The following is a 14,877-nucleotide window of genomic DNA, read 5'->3' on the forward strand; positions in this document are numbered from 1 at the left end:
TAACTAGCCTTCATGTTGCAAATATTGAAAATGGTTGTTCCAGTGATTTAGGGTCTCCCACCTTTTACCCTTGCCTATTTTATATAATGAAACTTAAGTATAAATTCTATTACAAACTTAGTTGTAGTAAATAGTGTCAGAGCTGCTGTTACTATTGACATATGTGATTATCATAGAATGAAACCTTGGAAACTCTCCACTATTGCTTTTTGGGAGTTTTGCAATATGGATATTTATTGATATTTGTTAATAGAATAATTATACAGCACCATGACATATGTTATAAAAATAGGTGTCAGGGAAACAGTGAGATGGGGGATGACTTTCATAAGGAATTAACAGACAATTTAATTTGGTTACATAAGGGAGTGTGGTCTACAGATGAATGTTACATGGAAAGGATGATTTCTAATTATTTGTCATTAAAAACGTTTTGGTAATATAATGTGCAACAAGGTTTTCCATTCTTCAACATCACCACATATTTTCATTCACACATTTTGAAATTTCATCCAAGTTTCTAGGTCTGCTAAAAGAAGTGGATGACTTTCACAGGATATAATGTTATTTTCTAGCATAGAGGAAAATCTGAGAAAAACTCCACTATAAAAATTAAAGATGGCAATACCATACTCCCAATATATCATATTTTATGACATTACTATTTGTGTTTGGAGCAGACTGAAAATCTATTTTTATTATGCTTTCTGAGATGGCACTTTGAATTTAAGCCCCATTTTCCATGGCTTATAGCTTTTCCACTGAGTACCTTTGGGGATAAACTTCATCATGCTGGTTCTTAACTTAGAATGAAATAATTCAGGAAGTTTGAAGGAAATGTATTCCATCGGTTTTGATTTAAGTAACCACAGGGAAATTCTTTTTGGCTGTTGAAAACTATTATACAATTTCTATTATTGAATAATTCATAAGGCATTATGATTTAACTACATATATTGATAATATAATCATGTTCTATAAAAATACACACCTATTTAAAATTACTTATATAAAATAATAAATGAAATATAATCTATATTTACTATATTCCCCCATTCATATAATACAATTCTCTATGATGTGCCAAACCCATCAGAAGTTCTGAAATGTAGGCTTTTGTGGGAAGGACCGCTGTACTGAATCAAAATAAGAAATCATATTTGCAGGAATGACTAACCACCTATTAAAGAGTCAGGATTTTTGTGGTTATTTAAATGCAGTCTCAGTGGTTTATGTCAGCTGTCAAAATTTCCCATTCTCCCATTTTAAATGTATATACACAAGGTTATTTTTTTAATATCCATTTACACAAAATCAAACTTTGAAAGAGTAATAAAGTGAAAAATCATAAAGGACAAAAATGGCCAAGACTCATGTAATGGCCCACTCAGCTTAATAACCATTGGAATTCTCAGAAGAAAAAGGGAATACTTATACTTCCCAATATAACGATTAATGAGTGAAGACACCTGCCTTACTGGGAGAATTTGATAAGCATTATACAGTCAGCATTAATCAATTGTAGATATTATCTATTTGAGAAATAAGGAAAGAATTTTGACCAGAGGTGGGAGAGTCCACCTACACAGGAACACAATATTTGTGTCTTTATTACACACACGCACACACACACACACTATATATGTATATATGGGTGTGTGTATCTGTCTCTCTCTGTATATATCTATATATAGCTAAAATATATTATTTGTACAGAGCAGTTAATAAATAATTAAGTGGGAATGTATACAAAGGTAAATATAGATTATATATATTTGATTTTGGTTTAGTTGTCTCTAATTCTATTTTATAGTTTTTTCTTTTTAATTTCTGGAAGAAGATACTCAATTGGGTTAGTTTAGTAATAGTTATTTTGAAAAATATCCAGTATTTAACAACATTCCTAATTATATTTCTCAGTAAACACATGCACACATATATTTTTATAAATTCACCACAGTTGAATTAATTATTTTTATTTCATATATTCTCTCAAAGTTATTTTTATAAAGAAATGTAAGCCTATAAAAAGTTATATTCGTCTGGATTTATTATATCCCATCTTCTTTGTACTATACTGGGGAAAAAGATATATAATGAAAATTCATAAGCAGTTAATTACAACAGGAGGTAAAAAAATTATTTATATTTACTTATAAAGTGGTTTTGGAGCCAGTGAAGTAAGAAAATGTGGTCACTTTAAGGACAGAGACATTAGTACTGAATTTTAAAGAATGAATAGAGATTAATAGTGTAGAAAATGGAGGAAGTCACTGTTTCTGTCAAGCATGTCTGCTCTATCAAACAATACTTATGATTTTATTTTTAAAGCCTACAGCACATGGTATTCCCAGACAGTCTTCTATCCAAGTACTAACCAGGCCCAACCCTACCTAGCTTCTAAGATTAGACAAGATGGGGCTTGTTCTGGTGGTACAGTTGTAGACTTGTGATGTTTGGGGTTTTTTTACATATTATTTTAAATTGGGGTATAGTTGCTTTACAATGTTGTTCTGCTGTATAATGAAGTGAATCAGCTATATGTATACACATATTCTCTCCCTCCTGGACCTCCCTCTCTCACCCCCGACCCCCATCCCACCCATCTAGGTTACCATACAACACCAAGCTGATCTCCCTGCGCTATACAGCAGGTTCCCACTAGCTATCTGTTTTACACATGGTAGTGTATATATGTCAATCCCAGTCTCCCAATTCATCCCACCCCTCTTCACAACCCCAGTGTCCACACATTCATACTCTAAGTATACGTCTCTGCCCTGCAAATGGGTTCATCTGTACCATTTTTCTAGATTCCACATATATGTGTTAATATACGATATTTGTTTTTCTCTTTCTGACATACTTCACTCTGTATGACACTCTTTAGGTCCATTCAAGTCTCTACAAATGACCCAATTTCATTCAACAACTGTGTAATATTCCATTGTATATATGTACCACATCTTCTTTATCCATTCATCTGTTGGACATTTAGGTTGTTTCCATGTCCCGGCTATTGTAAAGAGTGCTGCAGTGAACATTGGGGTGCACCTGTCTTTTTAAATTATGGTTTTCTCAGAGTATGTGCCCGGTAGTAGGATTCTGTTTTACACATGGTAGTGTATATATGTCAATCCCAGTCTCCCAATTCATCCCACCCCTCTTCACAACCCCAGTGTCCACACATTCATACTCTAAGTATACGTCTCTGCCCTGCAAATGGGTTCATCTGTACCATTTTTCTAGATTCCACATATATGTGTTAATATACGATATTTGTTTTTCTCTTTCTGACATACTTCACTCTGTATGACACTCTTTAGGTCCATTCAAGTCTCTACAAATGACCCAATTTCATTCAACAACTGTGTAATATTCCATTGTATATATGTACCACATCTTCTTTATCCATTCATCTGTTGGACATTTAGGTTGTTTCCATGTCCCGGCTATTGTAAAGAGTGCTGCAGTGAACATTGGGGTGCACCTGTCTTTTTAAATTATGGTTTTCTCAGAGTATGTGCAGAGTATATGCCCGGTAGTGGGATTGCTGGGTCATATGGTAGTTCTATTTTTAGTTTTTTAAGGAATCTCCATACTGTTCTCTATAGTGGCTGTATCAGTTTACATTCCCACCAATGGTGCAAGAGGATTCCCTTTTCTCCACACCCTCTCCAGCATTTAGTGTTTGTAGGTATTTTCATGATGGCCATTCTGACTGGTGTGAGGTGATACCTCATGCAGTTTTGATCTGCATTTCTCTAATAATTAGAGATTTTGAGGACATTTTCTTGTGCCTCTTGAGATCTGTATGTCTTATTTGGAGAAACGTCTATTTAGGTTTTCTGCCATGTTTTGATTGGGTTTTTTGTTTTTTTGATATTGAGCTGCATGAGCTGCCTGTATATTTTAGAGATTAATCCTTTGTCAGTTGCTTTATTTGCAAATATTTTCTCCCATTCTGAGGGTTGTCTTTTCATCTTGTTTATGGTTTCTTTTGCTGTGTAAAAGCTTTTAAGTTTATAAGGTCCCATTTGTTTATTTTTTATTTTCATTATTCCAGGAGGTGGGTCAAAAAAGATTTTGCTGTGATTTATGTCAAAGTGTGTTTTCCCTATGTTTTTCTTTTAGAGTTTTATAGTGTCCTGTCTTATATTTAGGTCTTTAATCCATTTTGCGTTTATTTTTCTGTATGGTATTAAGGAGTGTTCTGATTTCATTCTTTTACATGTAGCTGTCCAGTTTTCCCAGCACCACGTATTGAAGAGGTTGTCTTTTCTCCATAGTATATTCTTGCCTCCTTTATCAAATATAAGGTGACTATATGTGCGTGGGTTTATCTCTCGGCTTTCTATGCTTTACCATTGATTTATATTTCTGTGTTTGTGCCAGTACCATACTGTCTTGATTACTGTAGCTTTGTAGTATAGTCTGAAGTCAGGGAGCCTGATTCCTCCAGGCCCGTTTTTCTTTCTCAAGATTGCTTTGGCTATTCAGGGTCTTTGGTGTTTCCATACAAATTGTGAAAAATTTTGTTCTAGCTCTGTGAAAAATGCCATTGGTAGCTTGATAGGGATTGCATAGATTACTTTGGGTAGTAGAGTCATTTTCACAATATTGAATCTTCCAATCCAAGAACATGGTATGTCTCTCCATCTGTTTGTATCATCTTTAATTTCTTTCATCAGTGTCTCAAAGTTTTCTGCATAAAGATATTTTGTCTTCTTAGGTAGGTTTATTCCTAGGTATTTTATTCTTTTTGCTACAGTGGTAAATGGGAGTGTTTCCTTAATTTCTCTCTCAGATTTTTCATCATTAGTGTATAGGAATGCAAGAGACTTCTGTGCATTAATTTTGTATGCTGCCACTTTACCAAATTCATTGATTAGCTCTAGTAGTTTTCTGGTAGCATCTTTAAGATTCTCTATGTATAGTATCATGTCTCTACAAACAGTGACAGCTTTACTTCTTTTCTGATTTGGATTCCTTTTATTTCTTTTTCTTCTCTGATTGCTGTGGCTAAAACTTCCAAAACTGTGTAGAATAATAGTGGTGAGAGTGAGCATCCTTGTCTTGTTTCTGACCTTAGTGGAAATCGTTTCAATTTTTCACCATTGAGAACAATGTTGGCTGTGGGTGTGTCATATATGGCCTTTATTATGTTGAGGTAGGTTCTCTCTATGCCCACTTTCTGGAGAGTTTTTATCATAAATGGGTGTTGAATTTTGTCAAAATTTTTACTTCATCTATTGAGATTCTCGTATGGTTTTTATCCTTCAGTTTGTTAATATGGTGTATCACATTGATTGATTTGCATATTTTGAAGAATCCTTGCATTTCTGGGTAAAACCTCACTTTATCATGGTGTATGATCCTTTTAATGTACTGCTGGATTCTGTTTGCTAGTATTTTGTGGAGGATTTTCATGTGTATGTTCATCCGTGATATTGGCCTGTAGTTTTCTTTGTTTGTGACATCTTTGTCTGGTTTTAGTATCAGTTGATGGTGGCATCTTAGAATGAGTTTGGGAGTGTTCCTCTCTCTGCTATATTTTGGAAGAGTTTGAGAAGGATAGGTGTTAGCTCTTCTCTAAATGTTTGATAGAATTCACCTGTGATCCATCTGGTCCTGGGCTTTTTGTTTGTTGGAAGATTTTTAATCACAGTTTCAATTTCAGTGCTTGTGTTTGGCCTGTTCATATTTTCTATTTCTTCCTGGTTCAGACTTGGAAGGTTGTGCTTTTCTAAGAATTTGTCCATTTATTCCAGGTTGTCCATTTTATTGGCTATAGTTGCTTGTAGTAATCTCTCATGATCCTTTGTATTTCTGCAGTGTCAGTTGTTACTTCTTTTTCATTTCTAATTCTGATGATTTGAGTCTTCTCCTTTTTTTTCTTGATGAGTCTGGCTAATGGTTTATCAATTTTGTTTATCTTCTCAAAGAACCAGCTTTTGGCTTTAGTGAACGATGCTATTGTTTCCTTCATTTCTTTTTTCATTTATTTCTGATCTGAGCATTATGATTTCTTTCCTTCTGCTAACTTGGGATTTTTTTTGTTCTTCTTTCTCTAATTGCTTTAGGTGTAACATTAGGGTGTTCATTTGAGATTTTTCTTGTTTCTTAAGTTAGGATTGTATTTTAAACTTCCCTCCTAGAACTGCTTTTACTGCATCCCATAGGTTTTGTGTTGTTGTGTTTTCATTGTCATTTGTTTCTAAGTATTTTTTGACTTCCTTTTAGATTTCTTCAGTGATGTCTTGGTTAGTTAGTAGCGTATTGTTTAGACTCCATGTGTTTGTATTTTTTACAGTTTTTTCCTCTAATTGATATCTAGTCTCATAGGATTGTGGTCGGAAAAGCTACTTGATACAATTTCAATTTTTTTCTATTTACCAAGGCTTGATTTGTGACCCAAGATGTGATCTATCCTGGAGAATGTTCCGTGTGAACTTGAGAAGAAAGTGTATTCTGTTGTTTTGGCATGGATTGCCCTATAAGTATCTATTAAGTCCGTCTGGTTTTATGTGTCATTTAAAGCTTATGTTTCCTTATTTATTTTCATTTTGGATGATCTGTCCATTGGTTAAAGTGAGGTGTTAAAGTCCCCTATTTCCTTTCCCATGTTAGGGAATTTTTCAACTATAATCTCTTCAAATATTTTCCCAGACCCTCTCTTTTTGTCTTCTTCTTCTGGGACCCCTTATTATTCAAAAGTTGGTATGTTTAATGTTGTCACAGAGGTGTCTGATGCTAACAAATCAATTATGTTTATCTGGTCTACTGTGTCATTTAAAGCTTGTGTTTCCTTATTTATTTTCTGTCTGGATGATCTGTCTACTGTTGTAGGTGGGGTGTTTAAGTCCCCTACTATTATTATGTTAATGTTGATTTCTCCTTTTATGGCTGTTAGCATTTGCCTTATGTATTGAGGTACTCTTATGTTGGGTCATAAATATTTACAATTGTTGTTACCTAATTTCATTTATTGTGTTGTTCATCGTTGCTTGTTTCCTCTTTTGTTCTTCTAGGTCCTTGTTAAATGTTTCTTGTATTTTCTCTATTCTATTTCCAAGATTTTGGATCATTTTTACTATCATTATTCTGAATTATTTTTCAGGTATACTGCCTATTTCCTCTTCATTTCTTTGGTGGGTGGGTTTTTACCTTGCTCCTTCATCTGCTGCATATTTCTCTGTCTTCTCATTTTGTTTAACTTACTGTGTTTGGCATCTCTTTTTTGCCGTCTTCAGGTTCGTATTTCCTGTTGTTTTTGGTGTCTGCCCCTGGTGGGTTAAGTTGGTTCAGTGAGTTGTGTAGGCTTCCTGGTGGAGGGGACTAGTGACTGTGTTCTGGTGAATTGGGCTGTATCTTGTATTTCTGATGTGCAGGGTTACGTCTGGTTGTTGTTTTGGGGTATCTGTGAACTTAATATGATTTTCAGGCAGCCTGTCTGCTATTGGGCAGGGTTGTGTTCTTGTTTTGCTAGTTGTTTGACATGGGGCGTCCAGCACTGTAGCTTGCTTGCCTTTGGGTGGAGCTGGGTCTTAGTGTTGAGACAGAGATTTCTGGGAGAGCTCTCACCGATTGATATTACATGGCACCTGGAGGTCTCTGGTGGTCCAATGTCCTGGACTCAGTCTCCCATCTCGGAAGCTCAGGACTGACACCTGGCCAGAGCACCAAGACCCTGACAGCCACACAGCTACATCCAGTGAGTGTCCAGGGTGTCAGGCGTGGCCCCTGAGGCTATAACAGATCCCTGTAGTACAGTCTTCATGGCAGGGTGATGGAGACACACAGCTTTTTCATATATGATTATTTATTAATATTTTGTTTAAGATTTTCACATGTCTTTATTAGATATATTTTTGTATGTTCCATTCTTAAATGTACTTCTTAGGTTTTGGTATGAAAGTTTTGATCACTTCATAGAGTGAAGTAAGATGTGTTTCATTTTCCTGTTTCCTTGAATACAGAAAATAGAAAAAGTATATTTTGCTATTGGAGGATGTTGTGGATAGGATGTGACCACTGGTTGACTTGTGAACTAGATCCAGGCAATCAGAGGGTCCCCACCCTTACCCCTGTCCTTGGAATGAACAGTCCACCCACCATTGCCATAGCCAGAGACATTTCAAGGATGTAGCCTTGAGAGAGTAATGTGTTGTTGAGACCATCTAGACTGTAATTATGACTGAAACTAGTTAAGTCCTCTATATAAGCAGTTGAGATGCTGGTGGGTGGGTGCAGAGATCAACTCATCTTGTGGCTGCCCAAGAAAAACCTCCTATGTAAGTCCCCTTGCCAATTAAAACTGACACCTACTAATCTGGAGTGATCTGCCTCTTTTTTCAGTCTCCTTTGTCTCTTTTCAATTTCTCTCTGAGTCTGGATGCCAAATCAACATTTGTCCTCAGAAAAATTCCTGGAAGAATGCTTAGAACATCTGCAAGTTTAAATGAGTAAATCCTTTGGAGCCAGGAATTTTCCTCAAATAACTCTTAATTAATAGGTATTGGAATACACAGGGATTTTTTTCTTTTTTATATCACTGTTAAATTCTATTTTTCTAGGAATCTGTCTGACCATTTTATCTAAAGTGCCAAATTTATCACTGTAAAATTTTGCATAATTTAACAACTTATCTTTGTTACCGTTGTAACTATTACTCATGATAGCTTTTACATGCTTATATAAGTAACTCTAATTTCTGTCTTTTTTTTCTGACCAGTCTGTCTTGCATTATTTCATCAGCTTTTAAGATACACTAAATTTCTATTTTAAAAATATTCTTTATTGTACCATTTTCCTATTTTATTGATATTTGCTCTTTACTGATTTTTGCTCTTTATTCATTTCCTTCTAAAATTTGACCTTGACTTGCTGTGCTTTTTCTAGCCTCATGCAGTAGAAACCTATTTCACTAATTTTTAGTGAAAATTTTTAGATTTTCCTCTATTTTAATATTGCTATGGCTGGTTGTCTACCATCAAAATTCATATGTTGAAGCCCTAGGCCCAAGTTATGGTATTTGGAATGGCACCTTTGAAGGTGATTAGGTTTAGATGAGATCATGAATGTACATACCTCATGATGAGATTGGTGCCCTTATAAGGGACACCAGAGAGCATGCTTCCTCTTTCTCTACATCATGTGAGGAACCAGCAAAAAGGCAGCCTTGCACAAGTCATGAAGGGAGCTCTCACTGGGAACCAACATCTTGATATTGAGCTTCCCAGACTCCAGACTATGCGAAGTAAATTACTGTTGTTTAATTCACCAGTCTATGGTGATTTGTAATAGCAGTCCAAACTAATACAAATATATACCCTTAAATCAGTAAACTTACTTTTAAGTATTGCTTTAAGTACATTTGATATGATATACTTTTATTTTCATTCACATAACAATATTTTCTAGTTTCCATTTTGATATATTCTTTGGCCCATGTGTTATTTTAAAGAGTATTTCTTAAAGACAGTGGATTTCTCTATATCTACTTTAACTCTGTCAGTTTAAAATATTTGAAGGTATGTTGTATGTATCCATATTTTAAATTGTGAAGTATTTCTGTGGAATTGAATTACATACTGTTTCAGTTAATATGGTATGATATTTTTAACACTAAAATCTACTCTGTCATATATCAACATATTTGCACCAGCTCTCTTTGGTTAGAGTTTAGACAGTGTAGTTCTTTTCCATCATTTCATTTCAACTTCTCTTTCATGCGTCTCTTGTGTGAAGCAAATACAAGGGTTTTCGTATTTTAGCTGATCATTTTAGTCCTTTACTTGAATATTTATTCTATCATATTTTGTATAATTACTTACATACTTTAGTTTATATATACTATGACACTAGTATTTGTTTTATGAATGGCCAGTCATTTTGTATTGAATATTCTGCTCTTTTTTTTCTTTGGATTCATCAACCCTTCCCTATTATTTTATTTTCTATTAACCTGTAATTTCTTATTTGTAAAATAATTTTAGGGGGGATGCCTAGATATTACAACATGAATAATTTAACTTATTACATTTTGGCAGAATAATTATATCTTATTATTCATAATGCTAGAGCCTTAGTTCACTTGGATTTTATTTACCTCATTATTGTCTTTGGTATTATTGTTCTCCCAAATTTTAACTCTGCATTATTTTACTTTTTCAATGGAGTCCATTTTCATTTTTTACTTATCTATATTTTCATATTCTGTGTTACTTTTTATTTTATACAGTATTTCTCTATTTCTCTCTCAGAAGTTTTTCCTACTAGAAAAATGATTAAAATTTCTCTGAATGCAGTAATAAATACTGTTCATTTTTTATTCATCTGAATGGATCTTTTATTTTTGCTTTATTTTCAAAGGAATTTGTGGGGGAGGTTTGGGAGTAGAATCTCTTGTTGACATTATTTTTAGCCATTTAAAAATGTCCTTCCTTTGTCTTCTTCTTTTCATCATTTCTGTTCAGAAGCCAGCTTTCACACTTAGTATTGTTGCTTTGAAGATAATAATAATATAAGGTGTCTAGTTTTTGCTCTTCTGACCACTTTTTTATATATTTCTTTCTGCTTTAGGTTTTCATTTATTCTATTATAATATATCCAGGTGTGGTGTGCTATATATTTTCCTAGTCTGGTCCTTGCAGAATTTCTTGAATCCTTGGGTTGATTTTTTTCATCAGCTCTTGTGTGTTGAAATACTGCTTCTACTGCATTTTTTTCTCTTCTCCATATTGAACTTAAATTATATGTAGTGATCTTTTTTGCCCTGCATTACTCTTATGTCTCCCTTTCTTAGAGAAAAACTCTGAACAAACTCTTTAAAACAGTGGTCCCCGACCTTTCTGGCACCAGGGACCAGTTTCGTGGAAGACAATTTTTCCACGGCCGGAATGGAGTGGGGGGCGGATGGTTCAGGCAGTCATGTGAGCGATGGGGAGCAATGGGAGCGGCAGATGAAGCTTCGCTCACTCACCTGCTACTCACTCCTGCTGTGCAGCCCCATTCCTAACAGGCCACAGACCGGTACTAGTCTGCAGACCAGTACTAGTCCACGGCCTGGGGTTTGGGGACCCCTGATTTAAAATATTCTATTCACAAGATAACTTGCTTTCCTGTCATTACTGAACATAGTGAAAAAATTATAAATAAAACTTAAAAATCTTATATGTGAAAAGTCCAATCCTTGAGACAAACTGGCAGTGCATAAATTATAGCAGAGTTTAAATACATGAAAACAGTCCCTAACCTAACATAAACCCTAGAAACATGGGCAAGAAAGTGTTGGTCTGCCTTGACACAAAAACGTGAAAGCAACTTGAATAGGGTTATTTATTTATAGTGTGTCTTCACAGATGGCTGTCTATGTGGCTTTGAAATTTGATGAGATTTACCTGTATCATTATGGATTATGGAGAAGCAGTAAACCTAAAATATAATCCAGTAAAAAAATCTGGAATGGCAGCAAAATATAAAAGCCTACTGAAATAAAGGAAAGCTATGTCATTTAATAATATAATAAGATGTTCTTCATGGATTAGAAAATATATGACACTGGTTGAAAGTGCTAAATACTCTCTCAGTATTTATCTAGCATTATCTAATTAGATGAGTTATGTGCTAGTGGATATGAATGTCAAAGTATAAAAGAGCAAATGGAATCATTCCTCAAGATGTACAATTTTGGGATGAAGTAACATCCTGACATCCTTTCCTAAGGCTATATTTTAGTTAATCCTTTGTCTCCCCGGTTAATTTAATATTGAGAAATAACTATGCTATGTTAGAGGTGTTTAACCTCACCTAAAATAAGGATTCTATTTTAATACAAAATCTTCTACTGTATAGTCCTGTTTGTATGCAAGTATTGGGAAAGTACATAATAACAAAAGATACTATGAATTCAATACTATTTTAAATAAAATTGTTTTATTTGTACTTTTAATTATAACATTTTATATGGTTTAACACTGTCAATTGTTTACATATAAGTATATGTGGAACAAATTCACTACAAAAGGCATGTCTGTGAATATTAATTAAGTGATCAATAAAGTACACTAGTTTATTTATTACCTACAGAATGCACTAAATAATAGAATTAGGTACATTTCCATAAATTTCTAAATTGTATATATAAAATGTAAGTGTACATGCTAAAAATGAATACAAAATTTAATTATAAAGATAATACCTTATATAAAGATTAAAATCAAAGTCTTTAAAAATGATTATTAGAGCATCATGGAGAAAATCTATTTTCCAACTAGGATCAAAGTTTAAAGATATACATGTATTGTCATATGAGTTATCTTGGTCTTCTGTGATTAGGTTGTACTAAACAGGTCATTGACAATGGAGTAAAAATCACTGGCAATGCATAATTTAGATAAACAAAGAGTAGATGCAGACTTTTTGTAAACAGGATTATTCATAGGATATTTTCTGCATCATGTTTCCATTGGAGGACATAGGAAAAGAGCTCAGAGAGGTGTTGCTACTATAAATAAGCCCAATCTTTCAAGGAGTACTAGAACATGGGTGCTGACAGGGTTCACAACTTCAACCGTTTTTGCATTTTTATTTCTCAATTGTTCTGTTTCCCAATGCACTTCAATAGATAGTAGAAATGAAATGCAGAAAACAGACAGAACTTTGATAGAGAGCATGAAGTCGGAACAACAATCCTGATAAACACAGAAAGCATAGGTGAAGGGAATAAAAAGGTACAAACTTCCAGTTATAAAATAAATGTCATGAGGATATAATGTACAACATGCTGACTATAATTAATAATACTGTATTGCATATTTAAAAGAGGCTAAGAGAGTAGATCTTAAAAGTTCTCATGACAAGAAAAAAAATTGTAGCTATAAATGGTGATGGATGTTAACTAGACTTATGGTAATAATTTTGCAATTATACAAATATTGCAAAATTATGTTTGTACCTGAAACTAATATAAGGGTATATGTCAACTACACATCAATTTTAAAAAAGATACAGACCTGTAAAAAAAAATAGGAGAATACTGATTTGTTGAACTGGAATTCAATAATGTCTATTTTTTTTATGGATGTGTTAGTTACTACCTCATATTCAGGAAGTCTTTTAACTTTTTTAAGGCTCAGCTTTCTTTTATTATATATAAAAATATAGTATTAAGCTCCCTAACAAAGTGTTTTTGAAAGTAAAACTATGTAATACTTTCAAACCATAGTGGGTGCTTAATAAACTTAGCTTCTTCTTTCTTAGAATTCCACTTATGTTTTCATTTCTAAAGCAATAGTTACATTCATGTTTTGATTTCAAATTTAAGTCTAGGCCAAACACTATTTTATATAGACAACTTAATACTTTTAGTCTTCCATTCCTAGTGTCATTTGTAAATGTACAAAACTCTACATGTGATATCTCCCTAACACAGTGCTCAGCGAATGTTATATAAATATGAATATATAATATAATATATAAATATTATGTAAACATTCATTTACTGTTCTCAATCACATTCTAGGAAGACATATCATACAGAAGGAAAAGCATATTTTAAAAAGATCAGCAGATAAAATGTTCATAACATAACATCAATTGTCATTATCAAACACATACATACATACAGTTTTAATGTATATACATGTACGTGTATATACAATATAAATATATAGAAAATGCAAGTTGATTATTTAAACAAATTATCTGAAAGACCACTAAATATTTTAGTGATCATTTTATACTTTTTCTTTAGCAGTTCCAACTTAATCATTTAGTGTCATTAACTAGATATTTATACTATAGCATTCACATCTTCCCATTTGTCTTCTGGCATTGTATGCTTATTTTGGATTTGTTCCTAAACTTTATGCTGATCAATTTTCCATCATCTCTTTGGTTACAGCTCATTTTATTGTAAGGTTTTTCTAATAATTAATCATCATATGCTGCTTTCTAGTGTAGAAGATGTGTGCATTAGCTGCAGTCTGTTTATTTTGCTTCCCAGTCAGCAATTACAATGCCAAAGTAAATTAAACTAAATTATATTTTTACAGGTTTTGAGGTAAAAATTGATGATAATTGCTGAAATTCTAGTACAGGCATATTGGAAAAACAGTCAAGTAAATTAACTCATGCATAAGACTCATTCATCATATAAAATTATTGATGAAAAATTACTGATGAAAATTAAGCAGGGTTTTCATCTATATATATTATTTCCACTTGAGTTGTGTATACCTGTGAAAAAATACACTCTTAAAGTTTAAATTTCCTTTGCATAACTTTTTTATCCTGTTGAATGAATGAGCTTTTATTGTCAGTTTTAAAGACACTTTCTTAAACTCATCTGAGGTATTCACATGGATTCTTTCAACAACGACTCTCCTACAAATCCCTGGCACACGCTGATGTCCCAGTGAATATTTTTCAGTGAATAAATGTATGAGAGAATGAATGATTTTCTTTCTGTTTTGAACTATTGAACATTCAGATTTGTTCTATCATTGAAAAATTCATTTTCTATGTAATGTTTTAAAAAAGAAAATAAGATAATCAACTGGAAGCTTTTAGTACAAATTATAGTGTATGTTATGGAAACATATACTATATGTTATAGTATATGTTATAGTATAGTATATTTAGGAAAGTATCCTTTGGCAAATGCAACATTTCTAATATGTCCCAATCTCCAAGACATAAGGAATTTGAGTAAGCCTGATTTAAAGTTAGTGGCCAGTCACCTCTTCCTCTTTTGTGATCTAGCCAATTTTAAAACAGACATTGGGGCTTCCCTGGTGGCGCAGTGGTTGGGAGTCCACCTGCCGATGGAGGGGACACGGGTTCGCGCCCCGGTCTGGGAGGATCCCACATGCC

Source organism: Physeter macrocephalus, chromosome 8 (assembly GCF_002837175.3).
Source record: "Physeter macrocephalus isolate SW-GA chromosome 8, ASM283717v5, whole genome shotgun sequence".
Taxonomy (NCBI): domain Eukaryota; kingdom Metazoa; phylum Chordata; class Mammalia; order Artiodactyla; family Physeteridae; genus Physeter; species Physeter macrocephalus.